Source organism: Sapajus apella, unplaced genomic scaffold (assembly GCF_009761245.1).
Source record: "Sapajus apella isolate SASKATOON/1434 unplaced genomic scaffold, GSC_monkey_1.0 scaffold29, whole genome shotgun sequence".
NCBI lineage: Eukaryota > Metazoa > Chordata > Mammalia > Primates > Cebidae > Sapajus > Sapajus apella.
This window is the reverse complement of record NW_022436969.1, coordinates 17,976,551-17,984,007: the sequence shown is the minus strand read 5'-3', so window position 1 is coordinate 17,984,007 and position 7,457 is coordinate 17,976,551. Positions and strand designations below refer to the sequence as shown.

Below are 7,457 nucleotides of genomic sequence, written 5' to 3'. Positions count from 1 at the left end.
TCATTAACTAGAGACCGATAGTGGTTGTCACTACTCTTGCTAAACAGTGTCCCAGATTTCCCTCTCACAAGGGAGTGCGTGAGTGGGCATCCTAGCCTACCCCCTGCAGGGCAGCCTAGTCCTCTTTGTTGCTAGGTTTCTATTCAGACGTTGCTGTCTGATTCGGTTGGCAGTTTAAAAAATAAGCCAGAGGTCTACAAATCAACTCAGATTTGGAGTCTGCAGAGACAGCCAGGGTCCTAGTAAAAGCTGGTAGCACCTTGTAATGAAACATTTATTAGAACTGTGGTTTTGCAAATGACGAATCAATTTAATGTTTCTTCTGGTAGACGCAGAAGCGCAGCTGGGTTTCACACTCATCACAAGCTGACATTTCCTTGAACCGCCTAACTTCAGCCTTGCATTGTGTAGCAAATGTGTGACACAAATGTAGCAGAACGAAATGCTCCTGCAAGGGCACAAACTGCTCTAACAAGGCCAGTGCAGCAGCCCGTGCGCGTCCGACATAAATAAAGCATCAGCAGAGTCAAGTCAGGAAAACAGAACTCATAATTGAACTGAGATGAGGACAGGAGTCAGGTTTTGTAAGATCATCCCAAAGTGGACACAGCTAATGGCTTTATCATTTCTTCTCAAATAAGGGCTGAATGGTTGAGTGGGCAGCCTTGGGAAGCTGGTAGCAATGAGAGAAAGGTCACAGACACACAGAACTGCCAAGCAGCGATCACAGGTGCTCTTGTTGAAGACTTTTTTTTTTAAGGCTTGAGAAATGAATGGAGGGACAAGCAAGAAAACAAAAACAGGATGGAGGTAACTTCTGTTCCACAGAGAAATCCTAAAGCCGTGGAAAAGCTGTTTTCCATGACAGCATTCGACTCTGAATCCTTATCAGGGACTATGGCTTTTGCATGTGTGGATTTCACCTGCTTGGTACCTAGCACAGTGCCTCACTTGTGGAAGTTACCTGGCGCAGTGTGTCAGACTGTTTCAACTTCATTCATGTTCTGTTCTTTCTTTGTTTCCAATCCCTGGTTCCCATTGAATATGGTTTTGGTTTAACACAATCCTAGCACCTGATCAGAAGTGGACAGGCAAGACCGGGCACGGTGGCTCACGCCTGTAATCCCAGCATTTTGGGAGACCGAGGTGGGTGGATCATGAGGTCAGGAGTTCGAGACCAGCCTGACCAACATAGTGAAACCCTGTCTCTACTAAAAATACAAAAATGAGCCAGGTGTGGTGGCATGCGCCTGTAATCCCAGCTACTCAAGAGGCTGAGGCAGGAGAATCGCTTAAACCCGGGAGGCAGAGGTTGCAGTGAGCCCAGATCGTGCCACTGCACTCCAGCCTGGGTAACAGAGCAAGATTCTGCCTCAGAAAAAAGATGAATCGGTGGAAGGCAAGCAGAAAAGACAGAATTGTGTAAAGCAGAATCAGTATAAATAGTAAATTCCAGACTGTGACTTCTAGTCAAGATGGAGTGTCTAAAAACTAGGACAAAATACACAAAACAATGATTTTCAGATATTGGACATCAGGCAGGGCAGGACAATGACCCCTGAGCTAGGGGACACCAACAGGATGAGCCCTGCTTGTCCAGCTCACTTCCTAAAAAAGAGGGAACCAGAAACAGATGGTTCAGGAGATGGTACTGGGAGTATGGGGAGGCCAAAGGGGCTGCAGTTTGCAGGGCAGGGAACCGCAGAGATGTGAGTTACATAGAGAGAGCATCAGAGACTTGCTAAGGGGCCCTCCAGCCAGCGGCTGAGCACTGATAGGCTTAGGCATGCGATGTGACTACCCAAGGCTGGGAAAAGAGCCAAAAAGTCGCAAAAGAATTACAGAGACCAATCACTTGAACTCACACAGGCCCAGCAACAGTTTGTGATCCAGAGTGGAAAATCTCATAATTCACACCACGTCAGGCAGAATACTTAATGGTATTATCTCTGCAATTGGGAATTTTTTTTTTTTTTTTGAGATGGAGTCTCTGTCGCCAGGTTGGAGTGCATGGCGCAATCTTGGCTCACTGCAACCTCTGCCTCCTGGGTTCAAGTGATTCTCCTGCCTCAGCCTCCCAAATAGCTGGGACTACAGATGTGCGCCATCACACCCAGCTAATTTTTGTATTTTTTTTTTTAGCAGATACAGGGTTTCACTATGTTGGCCAGGATGGTCTTGATCTCTTGACCTTGTGATCCACTTGCCTTGGCCTTCCAAAGTGCTGATTTTACAGGTGTGAGCCACTGGGCCTGGCTTGCAGTGGTGAAACTTTCTAACAAGGTCTACTTTGATCCAGCCAACAAAGCTTCCAGGTATGCTACAAAAGGATTGAACTTTCCTCAAGTAACTAAATGGCATTCTGGAACAAAGCTCAAAAACATCCATCGTAACAGTAACTATCCAGCACCCAACAAAGTAAAATTCATAGCAAATGTATTTGTAATAGCCGAAAAATGGAAACAAGCCAAATGTCCATCATCAGGTGAAAGGGTGAACAAATTGCAGTATAATCCACACAGTGGAATAGTATGCAGCGACAAAAAGGAGCAAACTGCTGACACGTGCAACAAAACTGACGAATCTCAAAATAATTACACTGAACAAAAAAAGGCCAGGCTAGAAACAAAAACAAATCAGAATACATACATTATTTTTCCATTTATACAAAATTTTTGAATATTCAAGCTAATCAATAGGGACAGAAAGCAGATCATTGGCTGGCTTGGGATTCTGTGTCTGGGAGGGGAATGACCAAGGCTAGGAGGAAAATTTGAAGATTTTGAATGTGTTCATGACTGCATTGTGGTGGCAGTTTCATATGCATATACACACATTGTTAAATCTTATAAAATTGTTTAAACACATACAGTTTATTTTATGTTGGATATATCTTATTAAAGCTTTCTTTTTTTTGAGACAGAGTCTTGCTCTGTCACCAGGCGCCAGGCTGGAGTGCAGTGGCATGATCTCGGCTCACTGCAACCTCCGCCTCCTGGGTTCAAGCAATTCTCCTGCCTCAGCCTCCTGAGTAGCTGGGACTACAGGCACGGGCCACCATGCTCAGCTAATTTTTGTATTTTAGTAGACTTGGGGTTTCACCGTGTTGGCCAGGATGGTCTCAATCTCTTGACCTTGTGATCTGCCTGCCTCGGCTTCCCAAAGTGCTGGGATTACAGGCATGAGCCACCTCGCCCGGCCAAAGCTTTTTTTAAGGTAAGTTCATCTCCTAAGTTGTTTAACTAGGAAAAAAAAAAAAGTATTTCCTTTTTTAATGGAAATACTTAAGTGTTTGGACAAATACTGCTTTCATTTTCTGATTTTCACACAAATGCCATGAATTCAGGAGATGAAATATTGCTGTTTCCTATTTAGAGAATGAGGCTAATCTCCCAGAGGTGAGCTGGTTTTTTCAAGTTCACACGGCTTGGCTTGGTGATGGTGGTAGAATCACAGTCACAGTTCAGGTTTCTGACTCGTGGAGCAATCACAGTGGCTTCTCTGCTTAGTTACAAGTCTCATGGGGAACATTGCAATTGGCCTGTCAGAGATTCTGTTTTCATCAGCCACAATGCAGCCAATAAATCTCAAAGATCATTGCACTTTCACGGGTTACTAGATTTGGAATAAAACCAAAGTTACAAGTGACAGTTTGAAGGAATTTTCAATCACAAAATGCAAAGTGTGTTGCACTCCAGCCACCCTGGATGAGTTATTGGCCAGTTTATTGATCATGTTGGGTAATCACTGTAATCCCCAGAGCTGTCAGATGGAGACATGTGTAATGGAGCACATGTAATTCCCAATAAAAGCAGAAGTCCATGAAAGGAAGTTTTCCTTGTGAGTAACACACTCTCCTTAGAAAGTCTCAAATTCCCATTAGATCAAAACATACAGCTGTTTTCTCTCCAAATATATCTTTGAATTTTTCTTTTATCTCAAATATGTCCAGCAACCAGAGAAGGACATGGATTGCTCTACAGTTCCAAGCTCTGCACAGTAAGATTTGAATACACGAAAAATAACCCCATATAATTCTATTCCCTTGCTTTATGCCTCACCAGCCAGGTGACTTGGACAAGACTTTCATCTGAGCACCAATTTTCACATTCTGTCTAAGGGCAGATAATGCTTATATATGGAACAGTGTTGGTCTTCCAATCCAAGTCTTTCTAAGAAATGAAGAAATGTGTACAGGTGATCATTCAAATTGTTGCTTTTATTTTCAGTTACCTACTCTATACTGTTATTCTCAAAATTTCTGAGCTACACAAAATTGTCGTTCCTTTTTTGTGTTTTCAGCTGGAATCCTGTCTGCAACAACATTTCCTCATCTCCAGGCAAACTGGGTTACTCCTCACCCCTCTCTGGTCACGCTGCCTGACTGTGGCCTCAGCCCTGAACCATCCAGGTGCTCTCCTTACCCCTCACTGGGCTCACTGGGATTTACCCAGAATCACAGATTCCATTCCATGGGCTCTTCTTTCAAGCTCCATTTTAAATCTTTTACAAATCTTCTCTGATTACTTAATGAACGCATTTAGCTCTTTCTACCTTCTCAAGTTATTGGAAGTGCAAGTTTTCTATTTGTTTATGAATTTGTACCTTTTACTATCTTTTTTTTTTTTTTTTTTTTTTTTTTTTTTTTTTTTTTTTTTTTTTTTGAGATGAAGTCTCGCTCCATCGCCTGGGCTGGAGTGCAGTGGCGTGATCTCTGCTCACTGCAACCTCTGCCTCCCAGGTTCAAGCGATTCTCCTGCCTGAGCCTCCTGAGTAGTTGAAACTACAGGCCATAGCCACCACACCCAGCAAATTTTTGTATTTTTAGTAGAGATGGGGTTTCACCATACTGGCCAGGCTGGTCTCAAACTCCTAAACTTGTGATCCACCCACCTGGGCCTCCCAAAGTGCTGGGATTACAGGCATGAGCCACCACACCCGGCCCTTACTATCCTCATCTAAATACATGTCTGTTTCCTTCACTTGACAGTCAGCACTTGAAGGCAATATTAGATTTTACTCAAGTTTATAGATTGTATGAAACCTGTCATCTGGGCAATTCAGTAATATGCAGCAGATACAAAGAGGTGTGAGGGAAAAGAAGATAGATACAGCTCACAACTGCGTGCCCACGCTTTGGATTAAGAGGCAGCAGACACACTGTCACAACCACAGACGTGCCCCCTGCACCCCTCACCAATCCCGTCCTCTCCCTCTTCCCTTAGCCGTAACCATTAGCTTATACTGTCGGCTGATAATGCCCAGCCTCTTCCACACATTTTTACTATGTATTTTCATCTCTCTAACTATTTTTTTTTCTGAGACAGAGTTTCAGTCAGTTGCCCAGGCTGGAGTGCAGTGGCTTCGATCTCAGCTCAATGCAACCTCTACCTCCTAGGTTCAAGCAATTCTCTTGCCACAGCCTCCCAAGTAGCTGGGTTTACAGGCATGCACCACCACTCCCGGCTAATTTTTGTATTTTTAGTAGAGATGGGGTTTCTTCTTTTGGCTAGGCTGGTCTCGAACTCCTGACCTCGGGTGATCTGCCCACCTGGGCCTCCCAAAGTGCTGGGATTATAGGCATGAGCCACCACGCCTGGCCCATCTCTTCAACTATTATGCCATTAAATAGTTATTATGCCAAAAAGCATCCTGCCTGCTTTTAAACTGAATGTAAAAATGGGGCCATGCTGCAAGTATTTCATAGTGACTGGCTTTTTTTTTTTTCTAATTCAAAATATTGTCCTTAAGATTCTTGCATGTTGCTGCTTGCAGCACACTCAGGCCATTGAACTGCAAGTCACTGCTGCTGCCAGGACACTCTGAACAAGCAGGCAGATAGAGGAATCACCTGAAGGCCGAGAGGAGCTACCCACCGCGGCAGGAAGAATAGGGCGGAACTCAGGTGATCCGCGGAGGCACCTGGGCATCCTCTCTTGCCATTGGAGTAGTGAGCAGATATAGGAGGCAGCCTTGAACTGAGAAGGAGGGACTGCCAAGCTGCAGCCTTCTCAGGAGTGAAGTTTGGCCATACCACCAGCAAGCCAGCAGGTGAACAGAGGTGGTTGTTGAAGGAGAGGAGAATGCAGAATGCAGAGTCAAAGAAGGAGATGAACGGCAGTGTTGGGGCCATACCACCAGCTCTCCGCTGTCAGTTTCCCCCAGGGAGAAGGGGGCTTTAGGGGGCCAGTGCAGCTGCATCTGTGCAGCATAAGGAGTGAGCCAAGGAGCCTGGGGAGACGCCTCTCAGAGTTGTAATTGTCCAGCACCCCACTGCTGACCTCTGAACCCCATTGCTCCAAGCACCCCAGATCACACTTCCTGGGTCTCCTCTACCCATGATGGAGCTTGGCAGGGACACTAAGGCAGGCCCACTCCCAGGAGAAGGGGGCCACTTTGAATGCATGGCTACGGCCTGGAGCCTCCTCAATGACTTCTCAAATTTTCACCAGCACTGCCCTGCCGTTTCACCCCAAAATTCCTTCCTTCCCTCTCTCCTTCCCTTGTAATCAGACCTGCGCCATGGCCTGCCACCTCCCAGCCTCTCAGCTCTGCCCATTCTCTCTCACAGGTGCTTCCCCAAATAATGTTCTTGCACATGTTTTCCCACCTTGGTGCCTGATTCTTGGAAGACTCAGACAAGCATGTCCCTGTTTACCTTTCTGATAGTGGTTTTCCATACTTTTCCTCCCATTTTCACCTATTTCATCGAATTTATTCATCTTTACAAAGAGTCAACTTTTGGTTTTGTTGATCCTCTCAATTAAATATTTGTTTCTGTTTTATAGTTCCTGCTCTTACCACTTTTAGTTCCTTTCTTTCAAAATGAACCTTTTGAAGTTTATTTTACTGTTCTCTTTCAATATTCTCAAAATGGATGCCTAATTCACTAAACTTTTTTTTTGTTTTTGAGACACAGTTTCACTTTTGTTGCCAGTCTGGAGTGCCATGGCACCATCTAGGCTCACGGCAACCTCCGCCTCCCGGGTTCAAGTGATTTTCCTGCCTCAGCCCCCAAGGAACTAAGATTACAGGCATGTGCCACCACGCCTGGCTAATTTTGTATTTTTAGTAAAGACAGGGTTTCTCCATGTTGGTGAATCTGGTCTCAAACTCCCAACCTCAGGTGATCCACTGGCCTCAGCCGCCCAAAATGCTGGGATCGCAGGCATGAGCCACCACACCTGGCCTAATTCACTAAACTTTATGCTTCCCTCATTCTGTATCTGTTTAGAGGCGACAAATGTTCCTTTAAGTGTTGTTTTAACTGTACTCCACATTATTGTGTATTTTTTTCACTTTGTTTTGTTCAAAATATTTTCTAATTTTGATTATGACTTATTTTTTGACCTGAGTTGTTTAAAAACAGAGGCAGTTGGCCGGGCGCGGTGGCTCACGCCTGTAATCCCAGCACTTTGGGAGGCCGAGGCGGGTGGATCACGAGGTCAACAGATCGA

General features: G+C 44.9%; 1 long non-coding RNA gene across 2 annotated transcripts; it reads left to right on the top strand.

The window, feature by feature from the left end:
• Positions 1–3,332: 3,332 nt before the first annotated feature.
• On the top strand, positions 3,333–6,869 carry LOC116561517. Of its 2 annotated transcripts, XR_004273465.1 has the most exons (4): positions 3,333–4,197; positions 4,303–4,411; positions 5,752–5,905; positions 6,572–6,869. It is a non-coding gene; the product is annotated as an uncharacterized LOC116561517 (long non-coding RNA). The 2 variants fall into 2 exon arrangements; XR_004273464.1 differs by having other exon boundaries at positions 5,752–6,869.
• The last annotated feature ends 588 nt before the right edge of the window (positions 6,870–7,457 follow it).